At 35.1% G+C, this 25,038-nt stretch overlaps 1 long non-coding RNA gene across 1 annotated transcript in view; it reads right to left on the reverse strand.

Moving 5' to 3' along the window:
* Positions 1-1,201: 1,201 nt before the first annotated feature.
* LOC141543803 (uncharacterized) overlaps positions 1,202-25,038 on the reverse strand; it is a 123,808-nt gene continuing 99,971 nt past the window's right edge. Inside the window, exons 3-4 of the long non-coding RNA XR_012482517.1 lie at positions 12,295-12,394; positions 1,202-2,534 (exon numbers count right to left, since the gene is read on the reverse strand). This is a non-coding gene — a long non-coding RNA (uncharacterized LOC141543803). The remainder of the gene's footprint in view (positions 2,535-12,294; positions 12,395-25,038) is intronic.

Genomic DNA, 25,038 nt, shown 5'->3' on the forward strand with positions numbered 1-25,038 from the left:
TCTCTTTTGATTCTCACAGCACCCTTAAGAAGTAGGTACTATTATTATCCCCATTTTGCAGTTGAAATAACTGAGTTATAGATTAAGTGATTTGCCCAAAGTCACATAGTTAGTGTCTGAGGTTGAATTCAGGACTTCCTGACATTAGGCCCATTTGACCATCTAGCTTCCTCTCTAGGAACTCACAGTCAAAGTGGGGGACAAAAGAAAATAACTATGTACAAACAAGATATATACAGAATAAAGGGGAGATAATCTCAGAGAGAAAAGCATTAAGACAGAATCCTTGCAGAAGTTGATACTTGAAGGAATTCAGGAAGCTAGGAGGGAAATGTGAGGAGGAAGAGAATTCCAAGTGTGTGCAAAATCATAGAATTAGTGGATGGAGGGGCTTATTTCTGAACAGCAACTGGATTAAAGAGTTTGTAGAAGGAAGTAAATTGTAAGAGGAATGGAAATATTGGAAGGTACAGATTATGAAGTACTTTAAAAAGCCAGTGAATTTTATATCTGATCTTGGAGGTAACTGAGAACCACTAGAATTGATTGAATAGGGTGTTGTCATAGTTATAAGTGAGCTTTAGAAGAGCCATTTAACAAAAAAATGGAGGATGGACCAGGAAGGTATAATATAGTTAATCCAAAAAAATTTAACAAAGAGAAAAAAAGGTAATTCAGAAAAACCAACACATAAGTTATAATAAGAAATATTCCACACTATTATTAGTCTCCCATAACTGGAAAAAAAAAGAAGCTTGATGCATTCTCTCAATTCTTTTCTGGGGCCAAAGCTGAGCGCTATAATTACACATTGTCATTTCATTTTTCTGTTCTTTCCATTTACATTGTAACCATCATAGCCCTTTCATTTTCATGATTCTGTGGGAATTTTAACATATCAAGATTGGAATTGCATTACTAATGTTAAAATTTTGCAATGGCAAAGGGCCTTTATTCCATTCCTCATTTTGGAATGTGTGGGAATTTTTAAAGAAACAATGTGCCCGCTGAATTGGGTGTTTGTCCATTAGGTATTTGGGGATCCATTCTCTCCAGCATTGACTTAAGCTATCACCACTAACTAAACACAGGAATTAAACCACTTGGAGAACAGATGACTCAATGTGCAAATGAGACACAAAATTTAGGGGCCTAGTCAATGTGGGAATTTGGTTTACTTGTCCATATAGATTTATTAGCATTTGTTTTTCTACTTTTTATTTTGTAATTGGAGATGGGCACAGTGAAGGGGAGAAAAAAAGCTTAGTAAGTGAAAAAAATTTTAAATTGTTTACCTGTTATTTTGTCACAAGAACATTCTCTTCCAACATAAAAGTAGTATATGTCTTTAATGTTTTAAAATAATATTCATTCATGAGATACAGACTCCATCTTCCTGAGTGCATTTCAATAGTAAGATGTGTGCATGTGCGTCTCTGTATGTAAATGTGTGCTTGTCTGATGTTTAAACGAAAATGTCTTTAAGGCTCACTTCAAGAAAGGGCTTTTATAATTCACGCATTGGGGAAAAAAAGTTCGACAAGATGACCCAGAGATCCCTTCTAGCCAGCAATTCTAGAATTCTGTGATTCTTTGATCCTGGAAAGACTGGCTCCCTTTGGACCATCCACACATAAAGATGACTTTGCCTTCTTTACAAGCCTGTAAAACTTTGACGAATGTATCACACAACAGGTTTTATTTCATTCAATCCCAGAGGTCACAACTCTGAAGATGCTACTCTCTTTATGAAAACAGCATGGTTAGCAAGGCTAAAGCTGGTCAACTTCTTTCCTAAAGCTACAGTTTAAATGAATGTGTTCTGAAGAAAAGCCCGGGAGGTGAGACTTACTGCAGCAGGCTTGGAAACAAGTGGATCTCTTCCCAAGTCTGCTTCTGACTTTCTGGACTTCAGAACTATTCTTCAGTTGCTTTCTCATCTCATTCTGGAATTTCTCCAATGTCTGGGGCCTCCTCCATCTACTTCATCCAAGAATCCCTGAGGCGTTCTCACCTTCCACCATTGAGGAGTTCCAGATGGAGCCTCCATTTTTATGGAAGGGTCAGACCAGCCAGCCTTCATTCCCCTCATCTCAGCTCCTGATGCTTGGACTTCTAAAGCACATGCCCTTACAGGGTACCCTCCCTGCTCCCTTTTCAGTTCTTTCTTGTGTGTGGTCTCCCCCACCTCCATTAGAATGTAAGTCTCTCAAGGACAGGAGCTGTCTTTCTTTTAGTTGTATCTGTGACTCCAACACTTAGTATTGTGTTGTTGTTCAGTCCTGTCTGACTCTTCATGACCCAGTTGGGGTTTTCTTGGTAAAAATACAGGATGATTTGTCGTTTCCTTCTCCAAACACCGTTAAGTAACTTGGCTAGGGTCTCATAGATTTGAACTTGGGAAGATCAGTCTTCTGATGGTGTAGGGAGTAGTATGAAACTTGAAGGCACCTGAGTTCAAATCTTGACTCATACTTATTAACAACATGATCTTGGACAAGATACTTCATCCCTGTCTGCCTCAGTTTTTTCATCTGTAAAATAAGCATAATAACAACCTTACCTCATTAGGGTTGTTATAAAGAACAAACGAGATAATGTATAAAGTGCTTTGCAAACCTTCAAGTGCTATATAAATACTAGCTATCATTAGTATCTCCTTTATCATTCAGCATATAGTCTTCAATCACACTTTTTTGTTAGAGCAAGGAGAGATAGAGAACTCTCTAAAATATTAGCTTCTTTTTTCTTCCTAATCAACTGGGAGACTGAAGATGAAATAGATATTAGAATTGGGAGGGAGGGATCTCAGAACAGAAATATCTAGCACTTAAATAGGATTTTAAGATTTGCAAAAACTTAAATGTTATCTTATTTGAGCCTCATGACAACTCTGTGAAATGGGTACTGCTGAGACCTCTCTTTTATAGATGAAAAATTGGTCTGAGAGAAGTTAAATAATTTGTTCTGCATCAGAATCTAAACTCATATCTTGCTTACTCCAAATCTGTTACTCTCTAAATTGACTGACCTAGGTGTTTTAAAGATCACCGGGTCCAACCTACATTTTATAGATGAAGAAACCAAGATAATGATAAATAGCTTGTTCAAGGTCACAGATACAGAGAAATTACAATGCAGGAATTTAAATCAAGTTTCCTTGACCTTAAGTCCAATATTCTTTCTACTATGCCATAAAAAAGGGAGCAGTATACCCCCCAAAAAATAAGTAAATAAAATTCAGCATTTTATACCTTAGGCTGCTTTTCTTGTTACCCAAGGTTTGACACTACTAGCTAGTTAAAAGAAAACTCTGACTTGGACTCTAAGCCAATGAGTTTGACACTAAAAATCTAAAAATGCCAGATGCATTTAAATGTTTAGATATGCTTGGCAGATGAAAAAATCCAGGACTGGAAAATGAGACAAGTTTTAAACCCCCTCAAAATTCACAAAGCTTAGTATATATAGGGAATCCCCCTCCCCATCCAGTCTCTTTTTTTTTCTTTCTAAATCCCTTAATTGTTTACATTTAACAAATAGAGCCTCAGTGGCAGAATCTCTAAGAATTTCCAAAAATATAGTCCTGTCCTGCAGTCTCTAATCTCCTATCATTTTAATGTTTCCTCTAAAATGCATAAGTTAAAAAATAAAATAAAATGGGTAAGTTGATAACCACAGTGAATAGTCAGGCATTGCCCCCAATAATCTATACTTTTGTGTCTAGTGTAAACTAAGGAATAAGTATCAGTGGGCAGGTTTTTTTTTTCTCTTGGAAACTGTACCTAATGGACTTAGATCTGTTTATAATTCCCATATGAATTTATTCCATTGGTTTTAGAACTATTAGCTGTGATATAAGACATTGTCTCTACCTAAGAGAGACAGAGAGAGACAGATAGGCAAACAGACACAAAGAGACAGAGTACAGCATATGCACTTGAGAGAGAGAGAGAGAGAGAGAGAGAGAGAGAGAGAGAGAGAGAGAGAGAAAGAGAGAGAGAGAGAGAGGAAGAGTAGGAGGAGGAGGAAGAGGAGGAGGAGGAAGAAGAGGAGGAGGAGGAGGAGGAGGAGGAAGAAGAGGAAGAAGAGGAAGAAGAAGAGGAAGAAGAAGAGGAAGAAGAAGAGGAAGAAGAAGAAGTGGGAGGAGGGATGGATGAAGGGAGGGAAAGAGTACAGTTTTGAGAGAGGTACAAGGTAATATATAATGTTATATAATAATATAATAATAAAGGCCTCAATAAACCTTAGTTGAACTATACACAATAGTAAGAATATGATTTTGTGAAACCATAACCCATTTAAACTCAAGTAAAGTGCGAAGGAAATAATCCCAAGGTTAGTTTGAGCCAAAAAAGGAGACACCATGGTTTAACATCAACAGGACTGATCTGGACATCCAAAGGTCTCAGTTTGAACCCAAGCTTACTCATTAGCTCCATTTAATTAATAGTATGGTCTTGAGCAAATCACTTAAATTTTCTAGTCTCTAAGCACTGACATTCTACAAATTTATTGGCTGAAGATTGTATTATTTTAAAAGTTCAGGAGATTTTATTTCTGAGTAATTATTCATTTTATGCCATTATTAAATGGCAACATTTTAAATAAAAAATCAGCAACACTCTCAAATGCAAAAGATGATCATGATGATAGGCTTGCAGCTTATGTGAAAAGAGTGTTCCTGAAGGTGACAGTCAACTCTTGTTAACAAAGAGAAAATGAATATTACAATAAAAGGGGTCAACCTATTAACTTTGATTATAACATTTATTTCAAAGTTATCCCCAGCCCTAGGCAATCTGTTGAAAGAATGTATCTTCCATTTAAGTTTGAGCAGAAGGGAGTTTCACCTTATATTAGAAGTCAGATCTAGTTGGGTGGAGTATCAACACTCATAATGAGGAAAGTATTCATCCTGTCCTCTATCAGCCCTGTCCGAGAGAGTTTGGAAAAAGAACTAGGTCCACTGATGCAGGTCAGTGCTCTAACCTCTTAACTACCTAGCTACAGAAGCAAATATGGTGCTCTGGAACCATAAAAGAAAGTTGGAGTTCAACTCACACCTGGACCAGGGATAGTTAAAATGGCAGAATTGAATCAGTCTGCCTAGAGCTAAGATTCTAGAAGAAATACCTGATGGATATCAGTGAGTTTGGAATAAATATTTGAATTCCCATAATAAACTATAACTTATGCTTCAACATTGAAAATTGTAGAACTCAAATCTAAGAGAGATAAACAGATGTGAAAGAATCTTGCATATCTACATCATTCCCATTAATAAGAAATAAGATCATTTGCAATCCAAGTCCATGTGTTTTGTAAGAAATGCTGGGATGGTCCACTATTATAGTATCTTGTACCTCTCACAAAACTGTAAAGACTCTCTCTCTCTCTCACTCTCTTTCTCTCTGTCTCTGTCTCTGTCTCTGTCTCTCTGTCTCTCGTTGTCTCTTGCTTTGTCTGTCTCTGTTTGTCTCTCTGTCTGTTTCTCTGTTTCTCTGTCTCTGTCTCTCTCTCCCTCCCTCCTTCCCTCCCTTTCTCTTCTCTCTCTCTGTTTCTTTCTGTCTCTGTCTCTGTTTTGCTCTCTTTGTCTTTCTGTCTCTCCCCCCCTTTCTCTTTCCCACTCCCACTCCCCCAATTTAAGCTGATTTGTTAACTCTAACTTGCTATCACACTGACGGTTCTAGGGTCTCTGAGAAGGACCACCACTGTATGGTTACACTCAAATTTTCCCAGGCTTCTAGGGGTAACCCTATTGTGGGGAGAACATCTCCACACCACTTTACCTTTCAAACACTCACTTATAGGCTTCCATTTACACAAACTCAATCACTTACAGTGACAATAATTTAAATCTTTAATGTAGTCATTTAACTTTGCTTTATAGAAAGCAAAAGAAATAATAAGAAACTTGTAAATGAAAGCCAATGTGGGAATAACATATACATTAAAGTATACATTTCTGGGTCATATGTATCAAATTTTTCATTCATTATAGTATTTTATAGCTTGTCACATTAAAAATGAGCAACTGCTATCTTAGAACACTGAATCAAACTTAATTTCAATAACTGTTCTCTTTGAATTCTGAGTAAAACTAGGTCTTGGTGAAATGAATTATCAAGGAAGATGAAACTCAGTAATGGTTTTTTGTTTTGTTTTGTTTTTTTCAGAAGTAGACTTAAGCCCCCAGACAAGTATAAGAATAAATGGGACTGATTGAATGAAGTATTGAGTTTTTCTCAGTATTGGGTCACATGATCACTGTTCCTAGAGCTGGGATGGTTATGTCCTTTTAGTCTATCCAATGAGAAGGCTCGAGTCTTTGCTTTTAAACCCTGGACAAGCAAAAAGCTGGCCAGGTTCCAGGAGCACATGGTAGGAGTTGGGATGGCTCCCAGGTGTGTCTGGGCCTCTCTCTGCAGGGATTAAATAAATGCTTTCTCTTTGTACCTGATCATGTCTCTGATTAGTTAATTAGGAAGGGGGCCTTGCACCCAACCCGTCCCACACAAGAGCTATAACTACCAATTTTTACATCCAGAGAAAATAGCAAAAATCAAGTCAAGGGAAAGTAACCTGAAATACATTCTGAATTCACTTAGCAGAGGAGTCATACTGGAAATCCTGGGATTTAGGAACTCTTGCTAGGCAAACTATCAAGTGAGGGATTTACAGGGTAGGGAGAGCCAAGAGGGTGGTGCTAGATAAAGTAGGAACTTGCCTGAGATTATGATAGTAATTATTACTTATATATTATTATATTATTTAATATATTTTTCTTGTTACCAATCATTCTAACTAATCACTAAATTCCTAAACTACTAAAGGTGGCTAAATGCTATCTGTATCTGAATCCTATATCTCAAATCTCTTATAGCCCCATACAAATTATGTATAAAGTGGGAACTCAATGATTCTTTATAATTTCTTTTTTTCCCCCTGTAAAAGTTCCTTGTTTTATTAACAGTAAAAACAAAATCTCAGAAAACTTTGAAGGATTTTGTACTTATGATGAACTGGTTGATTTCAGAAAATCCTATAAAGACTTATGAATTGATGCTGAGTGAAATGACCAGAACCAAGAGAAGCTTGTACACAGTAACAAGATTATGTGATGACAATTATGACAGACTTAGCTCTTCTTAGCAATGTGGTTATCCAAGTCAATTCCAACAGACTTGAGATAGAAAATGCCATCTGTATCCAGAGAAAGAACTTTGGAGACTGACTGTAGATAAAAGCATACTTTGTTTATTTTTTTTGTTGTTGTTCTTGTTTTTTCTTTTTTCTTTCTCTGGGTTTTTTTTTCTCTTTTAGTTTGCTTTTTTTTATCACCACATGATAAATATGAAATTATGTTTTAAAAGATTGCATATGTATAACCATGTATCAGATTGCTTGCTGTCTTGAGAAGTAGGGAGAGAACAGAAGAAGAGAGGGAGGAAGGGAGGGAAGGAGAAAAAATTTGGAACTCAAAATCTTTTAAAAATGAATATTGAAAGCTATCTTTACATATATTTGGAAAAATACTATTGAAAACTAAATATATATATGTATATACATATATATTGTTCCTGCTTTAAGAACATATATATATATATATATATATATATATATATATATATATATACACAGAGAGAGAGAGAGAGAGAGAGAGAGAGAGAGAGAGAGAGAGAGAGAGATTTAGTTGTCTAGAAAATAGGTGACTATTTTTGACAAATCCATATGATCTTGCTTTTCTTTTCCAAGGATTCCCAATCAACCCTTTAATAATACATTCTAGAATTTTGCCAGGAATCCGTCAAGCTCATTGACTGAAGGTATGAAGATTCCATTCTATTTGTGTGTGTGTGTGTGAAAATTAGGACTACATTTTTACTTATCCTTTTGGGCATCACTCTTCTAGTTTTCCATGATCTTTCTAAGATCACTGGAAATAGTGAATCAATCATCTCTGTCAGTCCTTTAAATAACCTGAAAATGTCAGTTATTGCCCTGGGGTATACGTCATCTTGACTTATGACTTATGATCCACATGACTTATACTCATCAACGACAACCTAGCATTTTCTTAATAGCACAAAATTTCAGAATCAAAAGGGATTCCAGTAACTATCCAGCCCAATTCATGTTCCAAAAGAATGCTTATGATAATATACCCTTCTAAAGAGGGAGAACCTATAACTTTTTTGAGACTAATTCTTCTATTTCTAGCAATCTGGAAATTCATTAATCACTTATGGGCCTGGTCCTAATGTTTATCAATACAGAGATTTTAACCTGTCATTTTTCCAGCTTTGGCTGGTATGCCCTTTCTTAGACAGCCTGGTGGCTCTTCATTTTAAGGGCTTCACCTTATAATAACAATCAGCATAGCTACTACTGTCCTACTCAGAACTCCTGTACTCAAGTTATCCAGTCTTTCCTGGTCCAGGGATTATAAGTGTGTGCCATCCCAACCAGCCACACCTGCTACCTCTTAAGGAAATGTATCCCACTTGGACAGCTCTAATTGTTAGCAAGCCTTTTCTGGCTTCAAATATAACTAGTCTCTTTATATTTGTTACCTAGTTCTGTCCTCTGGGGCTGAGCAAACTAAATTTTCCTCAATGTTATAGCCTTTCAAATTCTCAAAGGCAGCTAGCATGTTTCCCTAGTTTTTCCTGCAAGTTAAATATCCCTAGTTTGTTTATATCAGTCTTATATATGTTGTGGACACAAGGCTTTTCCCTATCCTTATTTTCCTCCTCTAGACATTCTCTAACAACAACAATTACACAACTAACATTTCTAAAATACTTATTATACACCAGGTTTTATAACCATTAGGTGTATTAGATATTATCTTATTTAATCCTTACCACAACTAAAAAGTAAGTGCTATTATTATCCCCATTATACAGGTGAGAAAATTGAAGTAGACAGTGACTTTTTTAGGGTCACACAGCTAGTAAATTTCTGAAGTCAAATTTGAACATAGGAATTCCTGACTCTTGGCTCAGTACTCTATCCACTGCAATATCAAGCTACTCTATTAATATTATTCTTAAATATGGCACCAACACCTGAACATCATTCAGTGGATGAAGTCTAACAAGGGCAAAGTACAGTGGATCTCTTCTGTATTCCTGCAACTATGATCCTCTTAATATCCCAAGGTCACACTAGCATATTTAAAAGTCATATTACACTATGACTTATAGTTTGTAGTTCACTAAAAACCTCAGATATTTTTCAGAACAGATATTTATTCATGCCTTCCTCATCTTAAACTAGTAAAGTTGAATGTTTACCCACGTGCAAAGTTATATTTGCATTTATTACTTATCTCTTCTGAACTTATCTTATGTGATTCAGCCCAAGAGCCTCTTAGATCCTGACTCTATAAGACACTATATTTTCTATGTCTCCTAGCTTTTTATCATCTGCAAATTTCGAGGATGCCACCTATGCATTTTTTCCCTGTTACTGATAAAAATGTTAGTAACATAGCAATTTTGGGATACTTCCAGGTATGATAAAATTGAACTATTAACAACCACTCTTTGAATCTGTCCCAGCCAGTTTTAAATCCATCTAATTATATTATGTTCTAATTGATATCTTTCCATATTTTTCATAAGATTAATATGATATGCTTTATCAAATACTTTGGTAAAAATCCAGGTAAATTATATATACAGAGCACTAATTCTCATCTCCAAATTAATAATCTTGTCAAAAAACAAAAATAAGATTAATTTGGCATGATTTGTTCCTAATGGAGCCATGCTAGCTCTCTATAATAATGATTTCCCTTACTACACATTCCCAAGCATTTTTTAGTGATCTGTCCTAGAATGTTTCAAGGAATCAGAGTCAAACTCAATATCCTCTAGTTTTCAGATTCTATTTTCTTCCTTTAAAAATGAGGATATCATTTGTCCTTCTCCAATCTTGCATTATCTCTCTTGCTTTTGAAGATCTTTCAAATATTACTGACAGTTGCTAAGCAACCGCATCTGTTCAATTGTTCATGTTCATAATCTAAAAATATAGTTCATCTGGGCTAGCAAGGTGATCTCTTACTATGTCCTTACTTCTCTTGAGTATCAACTTTTTGTCAGTGTATTGTTCTGGCATTTCCAGTGTAAAGTTTATTCTCATTTGCAGAGAAATCAAAATATGAATTAATATGCTTGGCTTCTCTCCAGATGTCTGTCATCATTGTTCCATCCATCCTAAGTAAAGGTCCTATACATTCTTTGATTTCCATTTTTCTCCCAATATAACAAAAAAAATCCCCAAAGTTTGTGTTTCTTCTTTCAGCTGATTTTGAATTTTAACAATTCTAATACAATTTTATAGAAATGTGGTACACTCATATGCCTCAATTGTTAGTTGGCCTTGCCTCCATCTCCTTTAAAAAAAAAATCTATGATGCTGAGTTTTTTGTGCATCTACACTGATATTTTCAAACAAATCTCATTTTTCCTCCTCATTGTCTTCAAAATTTTACTCTTGAACTTCTTGACTTTTATTTCTTGAACATTTCTCATCCTTCCCTTGAAGTTTTTTACTCCATGGAATCCCATCTATCTGCCCTTTAAACTCTTTGAAATCTGTTTTTCCGATGTTGACAATGCCCAGATTCCCTCTTCTCGTTCATCACAAAATTCTACTATATAATGACCCCTTTCTCATAATGACTTCATTATTTCCATCCTAGGAATCAGTTTCTCCCTAAAGTGAGAATGAGATTGAAAAAATTGCCTTTTGTCAGTTCCCTCATATATTAAAGGATGAAATTTTTATAAGGCAAGTAAAAAAATTGCTAACTTTTTCTTTCTTTCTTCTTCTTCTTTCTTCTTTTTAGCAATGAGAAAGTTCTAGGTGATGCAAAGATAATTGAAGTTATTCATCATTATTATACCATGCTACAATGTCAGGTTTGTAAACTTTCTCCCAAACTCCTCATCTATGTTCTCTTTTTGTCCAGGTGGCCTATAATATACTCCAAAACAGATCACTTCTTTTTCTTCCTTCTTTTTTTTTAACCGAGACACTCTCAATCATTCTTTCTTTGCCTGGTTTCTAGACTTCCTTAAACTAGTCTCTCTTTTTAAAGATATATTGCTATCTCACAACATTTTTACCTATTTTTTTTTCTTTTGAATAAGGTATTGCCATTTAAAGATACAGTTCAGTCAAAAATTTCATTCTACCAAATCTCAGTAATTACCAATGAGGTCATTTTGCTTCCTTGTATCTTTATTCTCTTATTTGTTGGCTAAATTTTAGACACTATAAAGCTTTCATGCCTACAACATTTGCTTCTCACTGTTGGAGAAAATGATGCCTGTTTGTATGTCTGTGAGGCAAGGAGTGGATACTAGATCAATAAAGAGATCATCTTTTGGGAGAAAAATCTTTTCTCAGAGCATCTCTTCTCATCTGGAGGATATCAAATATGTTTTGAAGTTCTTAATGAACAACTGTCCTTTTCATTCCCTTTCTCCTCTAACACTTCTATTCTTCACCATACTGACAAAGATCATCTCCCTTCTCCTAAGATTCTTTCTTTTTCCATTGAATCCCTGCATCTGTTTACTTTGGGAACCCTTCCATCTCTCTAATAACCTTCACCTTCTCCACAAATGAGAGCAGCCTACACTTGGAGCACAAATAAAAGGCCCTTGGCTACTGCAGAAAAACAAACATTACATAGTGGAAGCAAATTGTTGTATAATTTGTCCAGCTCTCTGTAATGACTGAAATTTTTAGCTTTCTTTCTTGAAACTATTTTTGGATATTCACATTTCAAATCTAAGCATCTAGTTAAAATTTTATAACCAATTATCCCTTCTTAATAACCTTACAAACCTGTCCTGCAATTCCACAGTCACAGCTATAGACATCTCCCATTCAATGTTGTATCAAACTCCTAGCTGTTGCACTAATTTTCTCTACCCATAAATCTACTCTATCAAATTGCTTAACCCTCTAAAGGTTTTAAAACCAGGGAGTTTTTGCACATTGTCATATATATGGGAAGGACATGACTCAGAACAGAGAGAATTTGGCATAATTAAGTAAAAAATAGAATTTTACTAGAACTTCTTCTCAGAGAAAAACATGAAGTTTTAGAGATTCTTTGAGAAATATATGTGAAGGGAAAGAAAGACAGACAGAGAGAGACACAGAGAAAGATAGAGACAGAGAAGGAGGGAGGGAGGGAAGAAGGGGGTAAGGATGGGAAGAGAGGGAAGGAGGGGGGGAAAGAGGTGAGGAAATCTGTCTACTCACCATGTTGCTGATTTCCAGTTTCTCTAAAAATGGCTACAATGAGCCTCCTTGAGGGAGATTGAATCTTCTTGGTTGCAGCTCATATATTTCATCTCCATTTCTAGTTAAAGAGATCATTCACTTTTAGTATATGGTGATCTGTATGACATCTCCAATTTCTGTCTCTTTTTCACTTATACAAATGAGTTTTCTTCTTAGTCTCTATTTGTGATTATTGTAATCTTCTTTGATCATCCTTAATCCTACTTAGTTCTTTTATATTCTCCTCAATTGACATTGATGGGACTTCTCTTCAACTCTTAAATTGAATCTAAACCAATATCTGGCCCTGGTAACTATTCTTCAAACTTTCTGTATTTAATCCCAAATCTCTCCTTCCCAAATTCAACCTCTAACCTACTTAAGTAGTTCAAATCCTTGCAAGTCATCTGTGGAATTTTCTTCTCCTTATATGAGTTAAGTTTTTCATTCTTCTCTTCTTCTTTCTCCTATAATCTTTCCCCACAGTCACAATTGCCCATTAGATATTTTTGTTTGTCCTTTATAACCCAAGGAAAAAAACATAAGAATAAAGTTCTTTTACCTCCTTCTCATTATCTTTTATTGTCATCCCAGATTACTAGGACAGAGGCTCCATCCCTCCTCTTTTCCCCAAAATTTTAAACAACAACTAAGGTAGTCCTTAGGTTTGTTTTTTTTTTATCTTGGCTATCTGTTTCTGGACTATACTACTCATGATTCTGATTTGACAATGCCATACATTGGAATTCATCCTCCATTGGTTGCTCTTCCTTCCTGTCACAGGAGCCACCTGCTAATGACTGCTGGGATCTAATTCTGACTAGCAGATTGTGTCACATGAGAGTCCTATATTGATACAAGGAGCCTGAGAGGCAATTTCTTGACCTCTTACCTCTTACCTCTCATTTTTGATTTATTTCATCTCTATACAGAATATATATTTTCTAAGAATAGCAAGGTTATTATTGTTTAAAGAAAAGCATACATTCTTTCTCAAACAACATCTGTATCAGTAAAAATGGCCTCCAACTAGAAATCTCTGACTCTTTGGGTTATGTCAGTCTTTCCTTTTCCTTTTCAGCTCTGCTCAAAGAGTAAAATAAAGATTGTAATAACAAAACATTCCTTTAGTCTCTCTAGTGTGCTTGCACAGCTATGGGGGATGAAGAACCAACCCACCCCAATGATGCAATCCCCTCTGACCTTTTTACAGATTTTCTGGGTTCCACACATAAGCATGGTCTTCAACGCCTTATATTTTATTTTTTTAAGATTTGAATTCACATCAGTCATTTCAGATATCTTCCCCTTTTCTTTTTTATCAAAATTGTTTTTTTAATTTATGTATCTTTAGAATTTTATCCTTGAAAATTTCTGTTTCTTCTGGATGACTTCCCTTATAGAATTTAATTGATGAAATGCCACCTATCTAGGGTACATGTCTCCCTATACATGATTTTCCTCTTCTTCAATATTACAAATTCTAAAACAGAATTGTCATTTCATTTTTCACCAGCCACAGTGGTTACTTCTCCTATCTCCTGATTCTTGTAATTTCTATCCCAACAATCAGTCTGTTGATGAGAATTCCATAGCTGTTCTCCTGTCCCTAAAAATTCTCCTTACTGATCTTTATTCTTGGGATGAAATCTTTGCTTTTTTTTTTGGCTTAGAGTGAACCCCAGCAGATGTCTGGAAAATTGATATCCATATAATTATTATATCCTGCTTCCATGCCAGATTTTTTTTATCATTTTTCACAAAAAAAATCCTTATTAATTTCTTCTATCTGTAAGTCCTATAACAAATTCTGATGACAGTAGTACATTTTTTTTTGCTGAGACAATTGGGGTTAAATGACTTGCCCAGGGTCACATAGCTAGGAAATGTTAAGTGTCTGAGGTTAAATTTGAACCCAGATCCTTGTGACTTCAGGGTGGTACATTTGTTTTTGACACTGATCTTTATTCAAAAACTCTCTTTCTCTCTTCTTTCCCTCTGGTTTCCAGAATTCTCACATTAATATGCCTTTCTAATATATAATACCACTCTTCCTTCCTTCTCCTTTATTTTTCTTTTTTTTTTAAGTTAAATGTATTTTCACAGAACCATTTTACATTTAATGATTACTAGTCTGACAATTTTCATTGATATTCATAAAGCCAAATTACCCTTTGAATTACTTATCCTTGCTCCTTGCTCCTTAACCACTGTTTTGTGCATTTGTATCTATACATATGACATCTTAAGTTTTATTACTTTGGATTTTAGATTTTTGCTTCTTGTAAATTTCTGGTTTTCTTTATTTATATTCTTCTTCCTGCTTTATGACTATTTCTTTTTTGGCAGCAACTCTCAAATTTTTGATCTAAAAAACCCTTTATATTATTAAAAATTATTGAGGGTGTCAAAGAGCCTTTGTTTATGTGAATTATATTTATTAAATATTTATCATATAAAAACAAAAGCTGTTAAGTTTTTACTATATTTATTTATTTATGTATTTATTTATTTATTTTGCCGGGGCAATTGGGGTTAAGTGACTTTCCCAGTGCCACGCAGCTAGGAAAAATTAAATGTCTGAGGCCACATTTGAACTCAGGTACTCCTGACTTCAGGGCTCATTGCTATCCTCTGAATCACCTAGCTGCCCCTATAATATTTAATTTTAAAATAATTGACTCAGCACATAATAAATAACATTTTAATGAAAAACAACTCTATTTCCAAATTGGGAAAAACAGTAAAATAAATGACATTGTTTTACATATTTTTTTTCAATGTCTGGCTTAATCAAAGAGAGCTGGGTTCTTCTATTCTGTTTCTATATTCAATCTATTGTGCTACATTGTTTTGGTTAAAAATAAAATCTGGCAAATCACACAGATATATAATTGGAAAAAGGAGTTGTGTTTTAATAGGCAAATAATACCTTAATGTTATTATGATAATAATAATGTTTTAAAGGTCTCAATCCTTCCCCTAAGGGTCCATAAAGCACATTTGCTTTATGAACCTCTTTTGAACCATTGCTTCATGGTTTCCACATTAAGGAGGATAGCTGACTAGCACACAATGAATAGAATTCAGTGCCTCAAGTCAGTAATTCATCTTCCTGAATTCCAATCTGGCTCCAGGCACTTACTAGTTATATGAATCTGGGCAAATTATTTGACCCTGTTTTCCTCAGTTTCCTCACCTTAAAAAGAGCTGGAGAAGTAAATGGCAAACCATTTCAGTATATTTCCAAGGAAACCCCAAAATGTAATCACAAAGAATTATACACAACTGAAACATCTGACCACCAAAAATCTATATTAGCGTGTTGTAGTTATATCCACTATTTTTTCTCCTTTCTCCTTCAAAGTAAAGACATTCTGACATTTTTAAGACTTCAGATAAATAAATACATTTTCATCATTACTTGTTAGATGCCATCCCCAGGATCTTGCTATTTTCATATATTAAGCCATAAAACCAAATAACCAAATTCCATTCTCAGGTATCCTTTTCTTAACCAGTTGTTCAATTCCTAAATCTAGCTTTTCTTCTGAATCTCATGGCTTCAATCAGCAGCAGTGACAAAATACCATTTAGATCATTAAGGTTTTCATTTTCTTGCTCAGTTCCAGCTAGAGTCTACCTTACACATAAATGAGTTCACATGCCCTTCTTCCCTGTCTTCTTTCTTCCCAACATCAATTATACATTCATTATTTCCACTTAATCCTATCCAAGAAATTTAGTATGATTGGGATAAATGGAACTAGATATTGTTCTGCACATTAAAAATCTTACCAGGATGGGCTCATTCTTTGTGGGAAGATACTTTTTTTCAAGGATTTTCAATAGTTTCCAAAAAATATCCTGTCAGGTATCACACTTATTAATTATTATTAGTCAGTTTATCATATTCTTTCCAGTGTGAGTCCCTCACTGAGACTAGACTGGAATACCAGGATAAGTAATTTCTTGTAGGATAAATAAAATCTATCTTTTCTGATCCTATCTGAGAGGATAGAACTAAATGCAGCTGTCCTGGAGGAGACTATCAGACACTTGAGGAGGAGGTGCTAAAATGAAAGAAGAAGGGACTAACGCAGTCTGGGTAACTAGAAGAACCAATTTTGCTTATTCTATTAAATTGCCTGGGGCCATCCCAAACCCCAGTAAATGATATTCTTATAATGGGAGACATTATCAATGAGGAAGGAAGGAAAAACAAATGGGTATTTTGTAGCAAGAGTTCAAAGGAAAAAAACATATTTTTAGAAGAAGATGCAGCATACTATAGTAGATAGAGAATTGCCCTCAGAATCAGGAAGATGTAAGTTCAAGCCTCATCTCTGCTACATCTAAACTGTGTGAAATAGGTAAATCACTTAACCTCTTGGTGGCTCCTGGCAACTCTCTATAATTTGCAAAGAAAAATTCCAATTCAACTAGAGGAAGAAGTCTCTTTTTCTTAATTAGAAGTTCCTTATATGAATGAAATCAAAGATCCAGTCAACATTTCTAGAAGGAAGGATGTTGAGAGAGCAAAAAGATCTGGAATTCTTTATTCTATGGAATACTTTCAAACTGCATGCCATAATTTGAGTAAAAGTCTATGGTGACATACTAATATCCCCTGTCAACACTATTTTCATATCCTCCTGTCTTGATGTTCTTTTCTCACTCAGGTTAACTCAAATGAAAAGTGTTGTGTTGGCCATATTTTATGAAATACTACTATTATTTCAAGCTATAAATAAGTTCAGGAAACCTTCTGCTTTACTCATCCTCACTGGAGACTGTTTTAAAAGCTCTTCAACCACAGAGGAAAATCTGATCCATAGGAATACAACTTTTTTTTTCCTTTTTTGACTTTGGGGCTGTTTGTTTTAGGTAAGGAGATGACAAATAGGTCAGCTTAGGTATTTCTCTAGGAAATTTTGAAAAACAAAACAAAACAAAAGAAAAAATCCTAGGACTATCCTGAGAATATCTGTAAGAGTACTGATGACAACATTCAGTCAAAACACACAATCCCACCTTCTCCACTAGTGACTGACATTCTAAAGATATATATAGTCCTTATGTGTTAATTTTAGCTCCATCAATATCCACGTATAGCTTGTTGTATCCAGAGAGCCTTTCCTTGGGCACAGTGAATCAGGGAGACGGATCCCACACTTTGAAGGGTTGGGCATGCTATTGGATGATGGGGAGTGAGTGACTCAGGAAAAGGAACAAAGAAGGCTATCTCTTGAATTGACTTATCTGACCCATCAAATATGCTCCAGAGCTATCTGACCGGATTCTTTTTAAAAGTAGAAGTCAGCCCTAAAGTCAGGAGGACCTGAGTTCTAATCTGGAATCAGACACTAAACATTTCCTGGCTGTGTGATCCTGGGCAATTGTCCCAGCAAAAAAAAAAAAAATGAAGAAGAAAAGAAGAAGAAAAGAAGAAGAAGAAAAGAAGAAGAAGAAAAGAAGAAGAAGAAAAGAAGAAGAAGAAGAAGAAAAGAAGAAGAAGAAGAAGAAAAGAAGAAGAAGAAGAAGAAGAAGAAGAAGAAGAAGAAGAAGAAGAAAAGAAGAAGAAGAAGAAGAAAAGAAGAAGAAGAAGAAGAAGAAGAAGAAGAAGAAGAAAAGAAGAAGAAGAAAAGAAGAAGAAAAGAAGAAGAAGAAAAGAAGAAGAAGAAGAAAAGAAGAAGAAAAGAAGAAGAAAAGAAGAAGAAAAGAAGAAGAAGAAGAAGAAGAAGAAAGAAGAAGAAGAAAGAAGAAGAAGAAGAAGAAAGAAGAAGAAGAAGAAGAAGAAGAAGAAGAAGAAGAAGAAGAAGAAGAAGAAGAAGAAGAAGAAGAAGAAGAAGAAGAAGAAGAAGAAGAAGAAGAAGAAGAAGAAGAAGAAGAAGAAGAAGAAAGAAGAAAGAAGAAAAAGAGAGGAAGAGGAAGAGGAAGAGGAAGAGGAGGAGGAGGAGGAGGAGGAGGAGGAGGAGGAGGAGGAAGAAGAGGAGGAGGAGGAGGAGGAGGAGGAGGAGGAGGAGGAGGAGGAGGAGGAGGAGGAGGAGGAGGAGGAGGAGGAGGAGGAGGAGGAAAGAATCTGCAAAGATCATCTTAACTTGAGTCGGGAGAGGGGAGAGGGAGGGAGGTACTCAATGAGCCTAGATTTCAACCAAAGATTCATAAACTTAGATGAGAAAAAAATATATATCTTTTCTTCCCAAAGTCAACAACTGAAATTTATATTTTTTTAAATTATGACTTAAAAAAAACCTATTCTGACACACACACAAAAATAAGAACTCGATTTAATCCAATTAACTCATTTTAGAGATGGAGAACTGAAACTCAAAGAAATGAACTAAATTTTTAAAGGTTACATTGAACAATTAATCATTTTCAGGACATTTAATTCCAGGTTATTATACCCTTTTGTACATTTTCCATTTATCAAGTAATAAAAGCTTGTCTTTAATATTAACTCAAGTGAATCTTAGGTCAAGGATTTATTATTCCATTAAGGTGAAGCCAGATTTCACCAACCCAAAACTTAATTGATAGTTACCTGGGAATTAGAAAGATTAACTGATTTGTCCAGAGTAAAAGAACTAGTAAATGTTAGAAGTAGCATTTAAATTCATATATGTTTAGAGCATGCATCCAATACTCCAGTAACTTCATCACACTGCTTCTTGAGAAAACTTCTTGGGGGGGAAAATCATGACATCCATTGCAAAACTATATATAAATTTTATATATATATATATATATATATATAGTTGGTAGGTATTTTGTATTATCTGCTATTTTTTGCCTCCTTTAGTGTTAAGAATGGATAACTGGCTATATTTATACCCAGAAAAATATACACAAGTTTAATCTTTTTTATTTAATGGAAAGAAACTAAAAACTGAGTGGATGCCATCAATTAGAGAATAACTGAAAATAACTGAATAAGTTATGATATATGAATGGAATGGAATATTATTGTTCTATAAGAAAACATCAGCAGAGTGATTTCAGAAAGGCCTGGAGAGACTTTCATGAACTGATGTTAAGTGAAGTGAGTAGAATTAAGAGAACATTAGACTATAATGATGATCAACCATGATAGACTTGGTTCTTTTCCACAATGAGATGATTCAAGCTAATTCCAAAAGACTTGTAATGGAGTCAGTTATCTGCATCCAGAAAGAGGATCATGGGGATTGGATGTGAATCACAACATGTATTTTAACCTTTTTTGTTATTGTTTGCTTGCTTTTTTCTTTCTCATTTTGTTTCCCCTTCAGTCTGATCTTTTTTGTGCAGCATGATAAATATGGAAATATGTTTAGAAGAATTCCATATGTTTAACCTACATTGGATTACTTGCTGTCTAGGGGAGAAGGGGGTGAAAGAAGGGAGAAAAATTTGGAATACAAGATTTGCGAGGTTGAATGTTGAAAACTATCTTTGTATGTATTTTGAAAATAAAAATCTATTATAAAAATTTTACTTAATAAAGGTAGTAGGTAAACAAAAACTGGGTGCAGTAAATTAGGTCCTGCATGATTCATTCTCCTAATTAATGCCCTGGTTTCCATTTTGAACAAACTCCTTGTTCAATGTATGGTCCTTATGTGTTCATTTTAGCTCCATCAATATCCATGAATTTTTCGTTGATTATCAGTGGGAAATCTCCATAACTAATTTCACCTTTATTACCCTTAGATTACTTCTTCTTGAGGTTTTCTCTCTCTCCCACCAAAGAGAGTTATTGTTGAACTTTTTAGTTCTCAGAATTTCAAGATTCTATAAATAATATGAACTATGTAAGGAAAATGATGCAATTATTAAGGGGGCACAAGCCCAACTTTCCTCCCTGGTAAAGGAGAATGGACTATCAAGGCCATTGGAGAAATGGAAGATGGGAGTCTCAATTTTCCTAAAGCTTCTCCAGCTATTTATTGTCCCAATCATCCTTCACAGGATTATGGATGTAGAGGTAGAAAAATCCTCAAAAGTCAACTAGTCCAATATTACAATTTAACAAATGATGAAACTGAAGTCCAAAGACTTCAGAAAGAGATTAAGTTGCCCAAACACATAGGGATAGATAATAGCAGAATCTAGATTTGAAATTAGGTCCCATGATTTAATGCTCTTTTTACAGCATCATATTGAGTACCAAAGAAGAATGGGGCAACATGAGTTATTTTTGTTATTCTGTAGTTGTAGTCTTAATGCATTTCCAAGGTCCCTTTAAAGAGATTCATCTATACACACTTGTGGACAGTCAGGTTCTTTAATCAATTATCAAATGACTAAGAACATGTTTATTGACTGCCACTAGGTTTAGAACCATAGAATTTTAAAACTGAAAGTGGTTTCTAACATCATATAGTTAAATCCCTACCTGAAACATGAATCCTTTTAAAAATAACCCCGATAACTGGTCATCCAGACTCACAGAATCTTGAAATCTTTCAAGAATTGGTCAGAGGACACGTTCTGTACTTTGTCGGTTGCTAACCAACCAGCCAAACACATGCCCCAAAGACAAGTCATATGTTTACAATCTCAGAAAAAAAAGCAAAACTTTTGCCAAAATTTTTGTTCAATCTGCAATTTTCTAAATAGGCCATTATAAATCCCAAGTAAGGATCTGAGTCTACAGGTTGTGTCTCCTTTCTCCTTTACCCTGATAGACTAGGAGGGACAAGACAGATTTTGTTTTTATTTCTGTATTTCCAATGCTCAGCATAGTGCCTGCTCTATGGTGAGTGCTGGATACATGTTTGTTGAATTGGATTGAATTGTTAACCAAGTATATCCTACGAATGGCAGGGGAGGGTATCAAAGGCTTTGGCACAATTTTCCCCCTCTCCCCTCTCACATGGTTATTGTTAATCCAAGCTACAAAGCTTCCTTCTGAGTTATCCAAAAGCAGAGTGTGCAGACTGAGGTTTTGAACTTGGAAGGAACCTCAGAGGTCATATAGTCTGACTGCCTGCATTTTACAGATAAGGAAAGAGAGGTTCAAAGATGGTATCTTTCACCCAGGGTTCTACAGATAATGTGTCAGAGATTGAATTCAAACCCAGATTCTGATTTTGAATCTAGTATTCTTTCTCATGGACCAAAGACAGAGGATAACCTGGCACTGGAAATCTTCAGCCAGAAGTTTGAATAATATCTGTCAGGGACACCATAAAAGGGAATTCTGCTAAGGGGCAGATTGCCCCAGATGCCTTGTGAGACCCCGTCCAACTTCAAGGGTCAGTGTGACAGAAAGCTTAGGGCAAGAAAAATTTCCCTGTTGTGATAGAACCACTCTAAGCCACTGTTTGTAAAATTCAGGGTCTGGATTAGGAGCCTTTAAGGTTCCTTCCAAATACATATCTATTTGATTAGGAAGCTGGCTTCAGATATTTCCCTATTCACTATTCACTTAACCTTGATTTAACTCAGTTTCATCTGTAAAACAGGAATGATAATAAAACCCAGGGTTGTTGTGAGGATCAAGTCATATAATAACTGTAAAGTGCTAAGCACAGTGCTGGCACAAAGTGCTATATAAATGTAAATGATTATCAGTATTATCATCTGTAAAACAGAGATAATAATAGCTCCTAACTCTCAGGGTTCTTTTGAGGATCAATTGTAAAGTGTTTTTCATAATGCCTGGTACATACTAAGTGCTACATAAATGTTAACTATTGCTATTACTACTACTATCACCATCTATAAAATGGAAATAATAATAGTACCCATCTCCCAGAGGGTCATGTGAGATTAAAATAATAATAAAGCACTTAATACAATGCTTAGCACAGAATAGGCACTATATAAATGTTAGTTATTATTTGTTATTGTTTAGAAATGACTGAAATGACTGAACAAAAACAACAAAAGTCTTTTTCAGTCACATCTGATTTTTCATGACCCTATTTGGGATTTTCGTGGCAAAGATACTGAAATGCTTTGTCATTTCCTTCTCCAGTTAATTTTAGAGATGAGGAAACTGAGGCAAAAAGGATTAAGTGGCTGACTCGGGGTTACAGCTAGTAAGTGTTTGAGGTAAGACTTGGAATTCAGGAAAGTGAATCTCCCTGACTCCCTGTGCCACTTATCTGCCCCAATTGTTATTATAGAAAACCTAAATCTATGATTTCCAAGCATAGGATACTTGCTGCCTCCTACAGCATATTATTCCATTTCTGGATAGTTCTCTATATTGGGAAACTCTTTTTTTCATATTGAACTAAAATGTGTTTACGTTATTTCCATCAATTCATTTTTATTTCTGTCTTCAGGGGCCAAGTAGAATAATTCCAATCCCTCTTTCACATGATGTAGCATCTCTTCCATCGTTGTCATCTTCTGTACACATTACTTTCAATAACTTGGGACTAAACTTGGTACTTCAGTAGTGATTTAATTTAAGAAAAGGAGAATGAGACTATCATTGCTATTACTATAGGTAATAATAACTCTATCCAAGATTGCAGTTTTGGCTTCCCTCTTACTAATTTTTTCTACTGTGGTTATAATCCACTTACATCTCCAACACTCATTGTTTGCCATTCCTGGAAATAAAGGATGAGGATGGAAAACCGGTTTTTTTCAATTCACCAAATTATCTACTGTCTCTGCTCCGTAAACTGCAGTGGCTTCTGAACACCTCCAGGATCAAATATAAACTTCTCTAACATTTAAAACCCTTCAAACTGTCCCCTATACTGCAACCACACATATTTTTCCAGTATTATTATATTTTATTGCTCTCCATGTTTTCTGTAATTAACTAAATCTGGGTCCTCTTGCTGTTCCTTAGACAAGAAACTTGACCTCCCAACTCTGGGAATTTTCACTTATGTCTTCACGATACCTTGAATTCTTTCCTTTATTTTCACTCCTCTCCCTTCATCTTCATCTTCACATGTGAAACCAGTTTCTCTTCCTTAATTCTAGTGCCTTCCCTTTGTTGTTTATTTCTAATGTATCCTGGTTATAGTTTGTTGGCACATGATTGTATACATGTTGTTTCCCTATTAACCTGTGAGCTACTTGCAGGCAATCTTTTACCTTTCTTTTACATCCCACTACATAGTGAACACAATGAATGCTAATGGCACATGGAGATTGAGCACAAACTAGACCAAGACTTGCATTTACTTAGAGCTCTCTAGTTACAGTGGAGAAGACACAAACATTTCCTATATGTCTGACCAAATATAAGCTGTTTTGCCTTTCTCTGCCTCAGTTCCCTCAGCTGTATAAATAAGGGAAATGATAGCACCTACTTCTCAGGGCTGTTGTGAGGATAAAGTGAGTTGACATGGAAATCACTTTACAAATCTTAAAGTTACTACATATTATTTTGTGTATTATACATTATTATCACTGTTATACATTAAGAGATACAAAATGGGATAGTTTTTTAATGACTATTTTTCTTGATGGTTTTCTTTTTTTAATTTTTTAATTTATTTTTTAATTATATTTTATTTATTTCTTTATTTCTTTATTTTTCTAAACATATGTAAAGAAAGTTTTCAATATTCATTTTTGTAAGAATTTTTGTTTCAAATTTTTTTTCCTCATTCCCTTAGCTGCCCCCTGCCCAACATAGTAAACAATCTGGTATAGGTTAAGCATGTATAATCCTTTTAAGCATATTTCCATATTTGTCATGTTGTACAAGAAAAATGATACCAAAAGGGGAAAAACATGAGAAAAAGCAAACAAACAAAAAGGTGAAATGATGTATTTCTATCTACATTTGGTCTCTATAGTTCTTCCTCTAGATCTGGATGGCATTTTCTATCCCAAGTCTATTAGAATTGTCTCGATGAAAAGGGCTAAGTCTGACATAGTTGATCATGACACAATCCTGCTGTTACTGTGTATAATGTTTTCTTGGTTCTGCTCATTTTATTCAGCATCATTTCATGGAAGTCTTTCCAGGCTTTTCTGAAATCAGCTTGCTCATAATTCCTTCTAGAACAATAATATCCCATTACATTCATCTAGCATGCTTATTCAGCCATTTCTCAACTGATAAGCATCCACTCAATCCTTGCCATCACAAAAAGAGCTACTACAAACATTTTTGCACAAGTGGATTCTTTTCCCTGTTATATGATCTCTTTGGGATACAGACCCAGTAGTGACACTGTTGGATCAAAGGATATATCCTTTGGGCATAATTCCAAATTGTTCCCCAGAATTTTTGGATCATTCCACAACTCTACCAACAATGCATTAGTGTTCTAATTTTCCCTCATCCCTTTCAACTTTTACATTATCTTTTCCTGTCATCTTAACTAATCTAAGAGATGTGAAGTGGTACCTCAGAGTTGTCTTAATTTGTTCAAAATGGGACATTCTTAAAAACAGCTACAGTTATCAATTGTAATATCTGAAACACAAAGAAGATATAATTGACAATGAAGCTTGTAAAGAATTCATCTCAGGTATGAATTGGATCTTCATAATGGTATCAGTGATGGAGAGAATTACTTCATAAATGATGAAAAATTTCCCACTGCCAATGCAGATTTGCAAATGTTCCTCAATTTACTGTCTACGATTGTCTTTAGGGCATGGAAGAAATGAAATCACTTGCCACACATAGCTGGTGAGTGTGTGTTAAAAGTGGGCTTGAACACAAGTCTTCCTAATATTGTGTTAAGGCTTTCTTCTATACCACACTGTCTCTCTGGTTCCAGTAGCACCACTGAATCAAATGGTGTT

This window comes from Sminthopsis crassicaudata, chromosome 1 (assembly GCF_048593235.1).
Source record: "Sminthopsis crassicaudata isolate SCR6 chromosome 1, ASM4859323v1, whole genome shotgun sequence".
In the NCBI taxonomy this organism is placed as follows: Eukaryota; Metazoa; Chordata; class Mammalia; order Dasyuromorphia; family Dasyuridae; genus Sminthopsis; species Sminthopsis crassicaudata.